Source organism: Tachypleus tridentatus, chromosome 12 (genome assembly GCF_004210375.1).
Source record: "Tachypleus tridentatus isolate NWPU-2018 chromosome 12, ASM421037v1, whole genome shotgun sequence".
NCBI lineage: Eukaryota > Metazoa > Arthropoda > Merostomata > Xiphosura > Limulidae > Tachypleus > Tachypleus tridentatus.
The window spans coordinates 116,784,565-116,799,227 of NC_134836.1; the positions used below are offsets into that span (position 1 = coordinate 116,784,565).

The 14,663-nt window shown below is 35.6% G+C and overlaps 1 protein-coding gene across 1 annotated transcript in view; it reads right to left on the reverse strand.

The window, feature by feature from the left end:
• The window catches only part of LOC143235740 (calcitonin gene-related peptide type 1 receptor-like), a 65,407-nt gene that overhangs the window by 11,411 nt on the left and 39,333 nt on the right, over positions 1–14,663 (reverse strand). The gene's annotated exons all lie outside the window — the stretch shown is intronic.

Sequence of the window (14,663 nt, forward strand, 5' to 3'; positions counted from 1 at the left end):
AGCTTTGTGCGAAATTCCAAACAAACAAACAAACAAATCCATTGAAAAGTCCCCCCCCCCCCACATGGTGACACAGTGGTAACTAAGTGAGCTTGGGATGATAACAATCGAAGTTCGATACTCGAGGGCGGATCAAGGGGACCTCGTTCTATAGTTCTGGAAGCTTGCAATAAAACAAACAATTTTTTTTCTCATGATGTCGTTTCTGTTCGGAGACAGTGTCTATCAGGTTACAATAAAGTTTCCAGGAAAACAGGAAACTTTTCGCCTGGAAATAGTCGTTTGTTTGGACGAAAGTTTTTTAGATGAAACGATATTCGTCAGTTTGAAATCCAGACGTGAAATTTATGTGTAAACCAAAAATACTTAAAATGACATTTTTATGTAGTTTTACCTCAATTCAAGAAATATATAAACACGCAACACTCTCTAAACAGACAACACTGTAAGCATATAGTACGCTGTAAACACATAGAACTGTGATCATATAATACTCTATTAAGTTTGTGTTTTTCTTATAGCAAAGCCACATCGGGCTATCTGCTCAGCACACCGAGTGGAATCGAACCCCTGATTTTAGCGTTGTAAATCCGGAGACATACCGCTGTACTATCGGGAGGCACTCTATTAAGACACATTACTGCAAACACACAACACTCTAAACATACAATACTTTATTAAAATACAACACTGCAAACAAACAACGCTCTATTAAGACAACACTGTAAACACACAGTACGGTTCAAACTACACTATTTATTTGAATTTAATAATTTAATGAACAAACATTTGAAGGAATACCTACAAGGAAACTCACATAGTGAAGTTTTAACGAAAGTTAACATCAATAATAAGGTTCAACTGACATACAAGAAAGATGCTTGTAAGTGTATAATAATAACATTGTGATGGTTGCTCCCCGTTCTATAGACATATGTCTGTAACTGTGAAAAAAGATGTACTTTGTAATTTGTGTTAATTATGCTTGGATAACATGCTCTAATTTTCAGTTCGGTTGAGATATGGTGATTATGGATGGCAATGAGGATGGTAAAACTCTTCCTCCTACTCTTCCAATCAATTACGGACAGTCGCGATATGATGGATGTGACGGATGATGCATTGTAATCTTCAAAATACCCATCATCCTGAAGATCAAAATGTTAATCGAGGATGCCCAGATATTCGTATGATTTGATGAGATCATACATAAAGACAATGGATACCAGTTAGTGCCATGTAAATACGCCCCACACCATTATTCCACCTCTAGTAATTTGCGGAAAGGAAACAGTGTATGAGGGATACAAAGGTTAATGGAGTGAGCTCCAAACTTTGATTCTTCTATCTATATCGAGATTCATCTGACCATGTGATATATTTCCATCTGTCAACAGTCCGGCAAAGTCAGGTGGTCAAGGCGATCGATCCATAATTTGAGGGTCGCGGTTTCGAATCCCTGTCACAAAAACCGTGCTCGCCCTTTGATCTGTAGGAGCGTTATAATGCTACGGTCAATCCCTCTATTCGCTAGTAAAAGAGTTAGCGGTAGTTGGTAATGACTAGCTGCTTTCCCTCTCGTCTTACACTACTAAATTAGAGACGGCTGGCGCAGATATTCCTTGTGTAGCTTTGCGCAAAGTTCAAAACAAACAAACTATCTTTCAACAGTTTAATGCCGATGGTCTTTGGACCATTGTAGTCACTTCTTTCTATTAACAACTGCAGCTAGTTGTTTGTGGGCAGAATAATAGTTGCCCAGATGAATTGTTTGGAGCTTCCTGCGCATTGTTTAAGATTAAATTGTTTTAAGGTTCGTGTTATCTACCAATTACCGTATCATTGAACTTCTATTGGTGTTCGCAGCCACTAACGATTACTGCATATTATTTTCTTGAGCTATTTCAGCTGTCCACAAACACCCTTTATTACAGAATGTTTGTTCTGTTACTCATCACTGTCTCGTGAGTTGGTCGTTTTTGATTTCTTAAACACTTAGACTGTTTTCCTTGTTGAGGCTGGAAGCTACCTCGGCGATGACAATAACGCTTCAAGTCAAAAATTTTCAGAATCTTTTTTATCTTACTGAATACTGAGGAACTTAAAAACCTAATCAAGTTACTTAAACCGAATTAAAAACCAGCTCAAGTTACTTATACTGACTCGAAACCTACCCAGATTACTTATACTGACTCGAAACCTACCCAGATTACTTATACTGACTCGAAACCTACCCAGATTACTTATAATGACTCGAAACCTATTCAGATTATTTATACTGACTCGAAACCTACCCAGATTACTTATACTGACTCGAAACCTACCCAGATTACTTATAATGACTCGAAACCTATTCAGATTATTTATACTGACTCGAAACCTATTCAGATTACTTATACTGACTCGAAACCTACCCAGATTACTTATAATGACTCGAAACCTATTCAGATTACTTATACTGGCTCGAAACCTACCCAGATTACTTATACTGACTCGAAACCTACCCAGATTACTTATACTGACTCGAAACCTACCCAGATTACTTATACTGACTCGAAACCTACCCAGATTACTTATAATGACTCGAAACCTATTCAGATTATTTATAGTGACTCGAAACCTATTCAGATTACTTATACTGACTCGAAACCTACCCAGATTACTTATAATGACTCGAAACCTACCCAGATTACTTATACTGACTCGAAACCTACCCAGATTACTTATACTGACTCGAAACCTACCCAGATTACTTATACTGACTCGAAACCTACCCAGATTACTTATAATGACTCGAAACCTACCCAGATTACTTATACTGACTCGAAACCTACCCATATTACTTATAGTGACTCGAAACCTATTCAGATTATTTATACTGACTCGAAACCTATTCAGATTACTTATACTGACTCGAAACCTACCCAGATTACTTATAATGACTCGAAACCTATTCAGATTACTTGTACTGACTCGAAACCTATTCAGATTACTTATAGTGGCTCAAAACCTACTTAAATTACTTATACTGACTCGAAACCTGTTCAGATTACTTATACTGATTCGAAACCTACCCAGATTACTTATACTGACTCAAACATCGGCTCAAGTTATTTACGTTGATGCAATAGTAAAAATAGGTTCACTGTTTGTTATATCATCATAAGGTGGGAGTTACTTGTTCTTTCAGAGAGAGCTATATTGTACTGTTTGCTGTGGCCACTGCGGAGAATCGAACCGTTTTCATTAGGCTTGCTGTCGTACAACAGGAAAATACAAAGATAAAAATTCAGGGTTTCTAACGTTCTAATGTTCTTCTGAACTACCAGCAAAAAATTTAACTTATCTGAAAAGAAAGAAGGAAATAAAAATCACTTTCTTCTTGATGATGTTTCTTCATCAATCAAACGTTTCAGCCAACTGGAAACATTAACGTTTCGTGTCGATATGAAAGACAAGCTGCAAAAATCATTTATTGGCAATTAAAATTGTACATCGAGACACTCTAAGTGAAATATGGAGTTCAATTATTTATAGCACAGACATTCTCAGTAGCCACTGTGATACCCCGTCCCCCACTCCACCACCCCGGTAACGAGACGACGCGAGTGATAAATAATGGCCGAGTGCTTTTTGGTTTTATATATATATATATTTTAAAATTTATTTCTTGGAATTCATCAGCGAAACACGCTTCAGTTAGGGTGAACACTTAATGGAAAAGTCTAATACGCAAGCAAAACTTTAGGAGGAAAGAAAGAAGTTTCATATTCAGGCTGACAGCAAGAAAAAAATATAAATATCATCAAAGACAAGCAGCCCTTTCAGCCCTTTCAACCCTTTCCTGCTGCGATATCGTTATCGAAAATCGTTTTGCCCAAAAGCGAAAGAGTTCAGAGAACCGTCGGATACAACTGGCTGCAGAATAGAGAACCGCCGGATACAACTGGTTGTAGAAAAGTGATTTGACGTCAGAACTTAGAGAGAAGCCTTGGTATTATTTACAGGTTAGAAAACTGGTTTTGTTTTTTACTTGCGAAAATTAAACACAAAGTTCGTTAATTTCTCTTGGAAAATTCAACGATTTTCTTGCTAAGGTTATCTATCTGTTCACAAGGTTTACAGACTGTCACGACCTCTTTAAATTTTCATGTCTACTCTTTAATTCTTTAAAGTATTATTTAGGGTGAAACTCAACAGTTTTATTGAAATTGGTCACCGCTGGTCTTAACAGTTATCAATTTAAGACGTAGTTATATGTATATGTTTAATAGTAGCTAAATTTGACATTACATTTTTAGTATTGTCACATTAGTTTATATTTACCTTATTCGTCGTGTTAAGCCTCGTGTTTTATTTTTGTAGAACCTAATGGGTTTTATTTACACTGTGGGAAAACTGATGCTACCAACTCAAACGGTTTAAACTTAACCTATAGGTTTAAGTGTTACAATTAGAGTATCCTTTGACGTAATATAGTTGGGGGGGGACGTGTAATATGGTTTCTTTGGTAAAGTGCAGTATTAGAGAGAGCACAATTCACCACTGTGGTCGAAGAGCAAAACTAGTGTTTGTCAGTTATCTAAGAAAGAAAAAAAAGCTATTTTATATATTGTTGACTTCATTGATAATATTGGTTATTCTAGTTTGCATATCGCATGTAATTAATTTTTATTATCATTTGTTGTTTATCACTACACTTTTATTATATATATATCTTTTAATTGTTAGGCTAGTACAATTAGTTAGGATTAGTCATAATATCTTAAGCGGGCCCAATCTTTTTAGATATTATTGGGTTTACGGCCGAAAATATCGTTATCAACGAGGATACCAAGCTGATGAAACAATGCTTTCAAATCTTTTTTAAGTTCTCCAGTGGCAAAGTGGTATGTCTGTTGATTTATACTGCTAGAAATGGGATTTCGATACTCGTGGCTGGCAGTGTACAGATAGCCCATTATGTAGCTTTGTAATTAACACCAATCTTTTAAAGGAGAAACGTAATAAAAGTATATTTAATTAGCTACACTGATGGCGATGTTATTGTTTAGTTTCGTTCTAAGTATATAGCTCACTCTAATTGGATTTTATTATTTCCCGCGCCCCAATTAAAGAGGATCAGTGCGGACATGAAACCCCACATTATCATTTTTTCTTCATTACGCACTGTTTATTTAGATACGGTTAATTAGAGTTTGGGAAGGGAAAAAGCGAGTATGTTTAGAAAATACAACAACAACAACAACAAACCTAAACAACCTATTCAGTCAATAGATACTCACTCGTTACAAATAACACTTAAAGCTTTTGGATACTATATTATATAGAAATTAAAAACAAATGAATGAATCCACGTTGGAATATGTATTTTCAATTCTTAAATGGCAAATTTCGCGTAAGTCTTACCACCAGGGGGTTATAGCTTACTAAAGTGACAATAGTTTTACTGGTGTCATAGGTTTAATGAGAGGATTTGGCGCTTTAAGACTTGCATATTAAGAAACTTATTAAGATTGTTAGACACTAGAGGTCTGTTATGGCCTGATGGTTAAGGTATTTGATTCGCTGTCTGAGAGATCGAAACCCGCCTCTAAACATGTTTGCCCTTTCATCTGTGGTAATTTATCACATTAAGAGCAGTTCTAAAGTTGGCGGTGGGTATTTTGCTGATTAGCACCCTTCCTTCTTTTTATCAGTTAAAAATTAGTGACAGCTGACGCAGATAGCCCTCGAGTGAGTTTGTTTGTTTGTTTTGAAATTCGTGCAAAGCTACAAGAGAGCTATCTGCGCTAGCCGTCCCTAATTTAGCAGTGCAAGACTAGGGGGAAGGCAGCTAGTCATAACCACCCACCGCCAACTTTTGGGCTATTATTTTACCAACGAGTAGTGGGATTGACCGTCACATTATAATGCCCCCACTACTGAAAGGGCGAGCATGATTGGTGTGATGGGGATTCGAACCCGCGACCCTCAGATTACGAGTCGAGTGCCTTAACCTAACGTTTGTCACTCTTGTCGAAGCATCAAGCTAACAGAATACAAGTTTACAGTGTTTAAAGTGACGTCCCTACGAACAAAATCATGCGGGGTCCTCTCGAGTAGGTACGAAACAAAACAAACGGACAGAAAAAGTACGGTGTTACAAATATTAGAACAGAAGTACGGTGTTACAGATATTAGAACAGAAGTACGGTGTCACAGATATTAGAACAGAAGTACGGTGTTACAGATATTAGAATATATATACAAATATATCTGTAACACCGTACTTCTGTTCTAATATTACCGTACTTCTGTTACAGATATTAGAACAGAAGTACGGTGTTACAAATATTAGAACAGAAGTACGGTGTTACAGATATATTTGATAGAAGTATTAATCGGATTTTTTTACAACAAGTCGACAATATCGGTTCAGTAAAGAACAATTTTACAAAGAATTAATAGCTAAAAACCTTCATAAGAGAAACGTACATATTACTATTTAGGTATGTTAGCACGTAAGTGCTTTCTAATAGCTTAATCTTGAAAGGTTTCTAACAGTCAGGCTTTGTATAAAAATATCTGTCTCTGGACATGGCGGCTTTAAGTCTACACGACAATTTAAACGAGGCTTTAAATTTTTTTTATTGTTATTTGTTTCGAACTAATAACTATTTAAATATTTCATCTCAAATCCGAATGGGGTTATAGAATGACTTTTATAAATAAAATGTTCGTGAGTGGTGAGAAAGAGATGTTTGATAATTTTTGTAAATGGATTACGTGTCATGAAAGGTTAAAGGATTCATCTAAAAATAAATTGACGTGGTTTAATTTTTAGCGATGAGATAGGAGGCGTTGTGTAATTCCTGGACCTTGAAAAGATTTTGTATTCGTCTGGAAAACGTCTCAAGTTTTTTTTAAAAAAAGCTTATGGTCCAGGGGACATCTACTCAAAAATAACTTAAAACTGTAGGGGACACCTACTAAAATAGCTTAATAACTTAAGATTGTAGTAGACATCTGCCCAAGATTCTTAGTCACAAGTTAAATAAATGTGAACCTTTACATCATCTAAAAGTTTCTTAGTCACAAGTTAAATAAATGTAAACCTTTACATCATTTAAAAGTTTCTTAGTCACAAGTTAAATAAATGTGAACTTTTACATCATCTAAAAGTTTCTTAGTCACAAGTTAAATAAATGTGAACCTTTACATCATCTAAAAGTTTCTTAGTCACAAGTTAAATAAATGTGAACTTTTACATCATCTAAAAGTTTCTTAGTCATAAGTTAAATAAATGTAAACCTTTACATCATCTAAAAGTTTCTTAGTCACAAGTTAAATAAATGTGAAACTTTACATCATCTAAAAGTTTCTTAGTCACAAGTTAAATAAATGTGAAACTTTACATCATCTACAAGTTTCTTAGTCACAAGTTAAATAAATGTGAACCTTTACATCATCTACAAGTTTCTTAGTCACAAGTTAAATAAATGTAAACCTTTACATCGTCTAAAAGTTTCTTAGTCACAAGTTAAATAAATGTGAACCTTTACATCATCTAAAGGTTTCTTAGTCACAAGTTAAATAAATGTGAACCTTTACATCATCTAAAGGTTTCTTAGTCATAAGTTAAATAAATGTGAACCTTTACATCATCTAGAAGTTTCTTAGTCACAAGTTAAATAAATGTGAACTTTTACATCATCTAAAAGTTTCTTAGTCATAAGTTAAATAAATGTGAAACTTTACATCATCTACAAGTTTCTTAGTCACAAGTTAAATAAATGTGAACCTTTACATCATCTACAAGTTTCTTAGTCACAAGTTAAATAAATGTAAACCTTTACATCGTCTAAAAGTTTCTTAGTCACAAGTTAAATAAATGTGAACCTTTACATCATCTAAAAGTTTCTTAGTCATAAGTTAAATAAATGTGAACCTTTACATCATCTAGAAGTTTCTTAGTCACAAGTTAAATAAATGTGAACCTTTACATCATCTAAAAGTTTCTTAGTCACAAGTTAAATAAATGTGAACCTTTACATAATCTAAAAGTTTCTTAGTCACAAGTTAAATAAATGTGAACTTTTACATCATCTAAAAGTTTCTTAGTCATAAGTTAAATAAATGTGAAACTTTACATCATCTACAAGTTTCTTGGTCACAAGTTAAATAAATGTTAACCTTTACACCATCTACAAGTTTCTTAGTCACAAGTTAAATAAATGTGAACCTTTACATCATCTAAAGGTTTCTTAGTCACAAGTTAAATAAATGTGAACCTTTACATCATCTAAAGGTTTCTTAGTCACAAGTTAAATAAATGTGAACCTTTACATCATCTACAAGTTTCTTAGTCACAAGTTAAATAAATGTGAACCTTTACATCATCTAAAGGTTTCTTAGTCGTAAGTTAAATAAATGTGAACTTTTACATCATCTAGAAGTTTCTTAGTCACAAGTTAAATAAATGTAAACCTTTACATCATCTAGAAGTTTCTTAGTCATAAGTTAAATAAATGTGAACCTTTACATCATCTAAAGGTTTCTTAGTCATAAGTTAAATAAATGTGAACCTTTACATCATCTAGAAGTTTCTTAGTCACAAGTTAAATAAATGTGAACCTTTACATCATCTAAAAGTTTCTTAGTCACAAGTTAAATAAATGTGAACCTTTACATCATCTACAAGTTTCTTAGTCACAAGTTAAATAAATGTGAACCTTTACATCATCTAGAAGTTTCTTGGTTACAAATTATATAAATGTGTAACACTACACCACCTAAAAGTCTTTTCGTTACAAGTTAAATGAATATGTAACGCTACGTCATCTAGATTTATATTAGCTCTAAATTAAATAAATATGTAAAGTTACGTCATCCATAAACTCGTTGTTATAACGATTGGAACGCATTGTTTCATTAGTTATGTTCTGCTCTTATACGCTGCTATTGCGCATACTCAGTTACTTATTTTTCAAATGTCGCCTGCATAATTATTTTCTCATGTTTTGGTGAAAGTAAAACAGTTTAATGAGGCGTGAGAAAACTGCATCTAAAAGCCAAACAAAACGTACCATTACGGAGTTGTACACATGAAAGACAGCCTAGGTAGTTATTAAAACATCTTGTGATAAAAGAAATAACCATGAGTTCAGCTGTCATTGTTAATTTGAGATTTCATTAAGAGTCTTTAAAAACGTTTGAAAGTTACGAGATACTGTAAGCCATTAGATTTACACCTCGCAACAAAAACCACATAACTGAAAACGTTTGTTCCTCACACTTCTTTTAATTTGTCTTCAGTTTCAAAATCAGAGACGTATAAAAATATAACTTCAGACAGTTTCTTTGTCATTCGTTGTTCAGTTATGGAAATATACTTCTTAGTTACTTTAAGGCTCTGAAGTGAAGAACTGAGTTGTTTGGAATTGAGCTCAAGTTTGCACAGTGGGCTATCTGGATCTGCCTACAAAGGGTATCGAAACCCGATTTCTAACAGTGTGAGTCCACAGACATATTCTTTATGTTTTAATAGATTCATGTATTTATAATAACGGTTTTTTTTAAAAACAAACGAAAACAATAGCTCTAAAGATCTTAACATTTTGGTTAAAAATTGTGTTTTAGTGTTTTCGTCTGTTTTGTTTTGAATTTCGCGCAAAGCTACTCGAGGGCTATCTGCGCTAACCATCCCTAATTTAGTAGTGTAAGACTAGAGGGAAGGCAGCTAGTCATCACCACCCACCGCCAACTCTTGGGCTACTCTTTTACCAACTAATAGTGGGATTGACCGTCACAGTATAACGCCCCCACGGCTAAAAGGGCAAGCATGTTTGGTGAGACGGGGATTGGAACCCACGACCCTCAGATTACGAGTTGAGTACATTAACTACCTGATTAACTGTTTCAGTGCTTCCTTTTTACCTTTCACAAACGCTTTGTTTTGTTTACGTTTTCACATCTCAGCATGTTTTGATAGTCCTAAAGAAAGCACAAGTAACGACATTGAATATTTTGAATATTTCACATTTTGGGGTAGAAACGATAAACTGAATCCAGAAAATCACTATACACTTTCTGCGGACTTACAACGTTAAAAACCGGGTTTCGATACCCGTGGCGGGCAGAGCACAGATAACCCAATGTATAGCTTTGTGCTTAATTCAAAACAACAACAACAACACTATACACCTAGTGGCTGGAGTCGGAACCTGGAAAACAGCCCAGGAGTTTCTTCAGACAATTAACCAAATAAACAAAAGGATTCTTAAAATAAAATGCCGTCTTGACAAATGTACTCTGAAACTTCTATGAAAGTTATTTAAACATATAACTTAGGGTAATTTGTATTCAGAGAGACATTTCTTTGTATGTTTTTTTTCTCACAAACTGCTAAGCAACAACGAGGAAATGTTTGCCTTGCTATGTTACATACAACTAGTGGTTGTTTGATGGCTAACTGACAGAAAGAACTTAAAAATCCAAATCACATTTTACTGTGACGTAACCCCAAAACACACCCATATTTCACTGTGATGTAACCCAATAAATCGCCAACACTTTAACCCAACCACTCACCCACACTTTACTGTGATGTAACCCAATAACTCATAATATTTTACTGTGATGTAACTCAGCAACTCAACCATACTCTACTACGACGAAACACAACTCACCCACACTTCACTGTGATATAACACAACCAATGTTTCACTTGGAACAGTTCTGTAACTGTAAATTGAACGTTATTTCTGATGTTGTAAATGTTTAATACATAAACACATATAATATAATCTGGGTCTGATTCCGGTTAACTAACCAACAAATATGTAAGTTAACCCTGTAGGTTTAAGATGTCAATATTTAACTTGAATGATTTATTGATAACTGGAGATATATTGTAAAACATCAGAAGTTGATCGGTTACATCAACTGATAATTAACACGATACGCTAAAACGTCTGTAGTTGACTAGTTATATTAACTGATAAATAACACAAAAGGGTAAAACGTCAGCAGTTGTTTAGTTAAATCAACTGATAATTAACACGATATGGTGAAAACGTTAGCAGTTGACCAGTTAGATCACGTGAAAATTAACACGATATAGTAAAACATCAGTAGTTGACCAGTTACATCAACTGATAATAAACACGATAAGGTAAAACGTCAGTATCAGTTACATCAACGGATAATTAATACAATATAATAAAACATCAGCAGTTGACCAGTTAGATCAACTGATAATTAATACGATATGGTAAAACGCCAGTAGTTGACCAGTTACATCAAGTGATAATTAACACGATATGGTAACAACGTCAGTAGTTGACCAGTTGGATCAACTGATAGTTAATACGATATGCTATAGCATCAGTATTTGACTAGTTACATCAAGTGATAATTAACACGATATGGTAAAAACGTCAGTAGTTGACCAGTTGGATCAACTGATAGTTAATACGATATGGTGAAACGTCAGTAGTTCACCAGACCATTTACATAATTTGATAATTGACACAATATTGTAAAAACGCTAGTAGCTGACCAGGTTTGTTGTGTAATAATTACTAGGTGAAGATACAATGTTAGTAGTTGACCAGTTACATCAATGACAGAATTAGTTGATTTTTAACTGTCAACTGAAAAACATAATATTAGTTGATTAATAATAGAATTAGTTGATCTTGGTTGAGGCTCGATGTCTTTAGAATTTCATCCAGTAAAGGAAGATATTGGAAGTTTTATTTCACACTCAGTAATAAATTAGAAATTTCTCTTTTTAACCTAATACATGCAATTAAGTGATTTCGTATGAGAAGAGAAAAAACACAATTCGTGCTGTGACCTCTTGACCTTTGCTGAAATTTTAAAGTTCACTCTATGGGCCCACCATAAAGGAACTTGAACACGAAAATAATCCTTAAAACATTGTTTTTTTAAGGAAGTTTACTCGGTCTGAAATAGATCTTTTCTCAGGCCTTTATAATAATAACAGTTTCATACATATATTTACTGACTTTTTGAGCCACTGTACCGGTTATTCTGAACGGTTTTTTCGACATTTTTGAACACGACTCTCAGCACAGTCACAGATAATGGGGTACAATACGTTCCTCAGACTCAACATTCATCTAGCCAAGTGGTGTTTTTTATTGTTCTTATTTTCTGTGTTACTAAAGTTCGAGCTTTCGTCAGTCAGTTTTTATCAGCACTTTCGTTTTCGTCTCGTTTCACGAGCCTCACACCATCACCAACAGTTACTTCCTATTGGTTGAAAAATTTCGGAAGAGAACAAATAAAATAAGGACTTTTTGTTGCTTAAAGTCACCAAAAATCAAGACTGACGTGAAGTTATTACCCGACGTTACTGGGTGTTCCCCACGGTACCGAACACGTCTTAAGTTTCCCTCAGTTAGAACCTACGTTTTATTCCGAAACATTTCCACACATTTTAAAGTCCGTTATACAATGTATAATAATAACGCATGGCATTTTTAAAAGGTTTTAATAACGAGCGAATATAAGCATCTCAGAGGGAAGAGAATGCCATGCTAACAAGGGATGAGTTTCTCAGAGGGAAGAGAATGCCATGCTAACAAGGGATGAGTTTCTCAGAGGGAAGAGAATGCCATGCTAACAAGGGATGAGTTTCTCAGAGGGAAGAGAATGCCATGCTAACAAGCGATGAGTTTCTCAGAGGGAAGAGAATGCCATGCTAACAAGGTATGAGTTTCTCAGAGGGAAGAGAATGCCATGCTAACAAGCGATGAGTTTCTCAGAGGGAAGAGAATGCCATGCTAACAAGGGATGAGTTTCTCAGAGGGAAGAGAATGCCATGCTAACAAGCGATGAGTTTCTCAGAGGAAAGAGAATGCCATGCTAACAAGGGATGAGTTTTTCAGCATAATTCCCTCCACTCTCACTTTTCGTGAAATGTTAGTAGTCTAGCTAGCTATAAATATCAGCTAAGTTTAAGTTTCTTACCATATACTGAAAAGGATACTTTTTTATACGCGGAATAATTCCTAAACCCTAATTAAAATAAAGGTAACCTTGAAGAACAGCAGTTGTGGTTTTACTAGGGTTTCGGTCTTTACTGCAATTCTTATACTATGAATTCGGAACTGTGAACCTGAACTGAACTTTGTGCGCACACAGGTTAAAACTACTGACCATTTGATCTGGCCAGCGGACTTTAGGGGTTTGTTCTACTCCTTGTACAAAATAACAGGAATGACTGTCATTTTCATCACGCGCCCACACTTAAAAGGTGGGGAGTGTTCAGCTGCATCGAATGTCGAACCTTAGATTTTTCGATCTGCAATTCAGACGTTGGGCTACGCCCGGGACTTCTAATGTGGAAAACTGCCGATGGGCTACGCCCGGGACTTCTAATATGGAAAACTGCTGATGGGCTACGCCCGGGACTTCTAATGTGGAAAACTGCCGAAATTTGTTCCAGGTTTTCGTGTCGAACACATTTTTGGTAGCATGGTAAGACGTTAGAAGGGGCTCTTGTACTAAAGCTAAAGGTACTAATAAGTATTTGTAAGAGTTATTCCATACCACACAACAATACGTGTACCATGGTCAGCTAAAGTCAGTTACTTACACTGATGAACAGATGTATTAACATCCGATTATTGTCTCTTTGTTATTAAGCACAAAACTACACAAAGGGCTGTCTGTACTCTGCCCACTACAGCTATCGAAACCCGGTTTCTAGAAGTATATGTCCACAGACATACCATTGTACCACAGTGGAGGTGGGATATCGGATTATATATACCTCAGGTTTAATATACACGTGGATTCTAATGCATTTAGTAGTACTTTGAGTGGAACTTTCATGTGTCCAAACCAGGGGAATCGAACCTTGAATTTTGGATCTCCGTCTAGACCATTGGCTTTTACTAGTTTTTTTTTTACAAGGATGAGAGAAAAGTAGCTGTCATGAACAAGTGGTTTTCTGCAGAAAATAAGAGTACGTAAATCTCTTTCATCTTGGATCGTTTCTTACTTCGTGTGTACCTCTGTGTAAGAACTGGTGTTACTGGAGCTGCTGTTGAGAGGAAGGAAAATTATCAGCTTCCGAAAAAATTATCATCCTTCAAGTGGTGGTTTTTTCTTGTTAGAATCTGTGTAACGTTTCGGTTTGTGACGCATTTCATTATTATTTTTCTGCATGTGATTTGTCTTGCTATCCGTAGCTGCAGGCCCGGCATGGCCACGTGGTTAAGGCACTCGATTCGTAATCTAAGGGTCACGGGTTCGAATCCTCGTTACACCGAACATGCTCTCCATTTCAGCCGTGGAAACGTTATAATGTGACAGTCGATCCCACTATTCGTTGATAAAAAGGGTAGCCAAAGAATTGGCGGTGGGTGGTGATGACTAGCTGCCTTCTCTCTAGCCTTACACTGCTAAATTAGGGACGGCTAGCGCAGATAGCCCTCATGTAGCTTTGCGCGAAATTCAAAACAAAACCGAAGCTATACGAGGGCTATCTGCGCGAACCATCTCTAATCTAGCAGTGAAAGACTAGAGAGTAGGCTGCTAGTCATCACCACCCACCGCCAACTCTTGGGCTATTCTTTTACCAACGAATAGTGGGATTGACCGTCACGATATAACGTTCTCACAGCTGAAAGGGAGAGCATATTTGG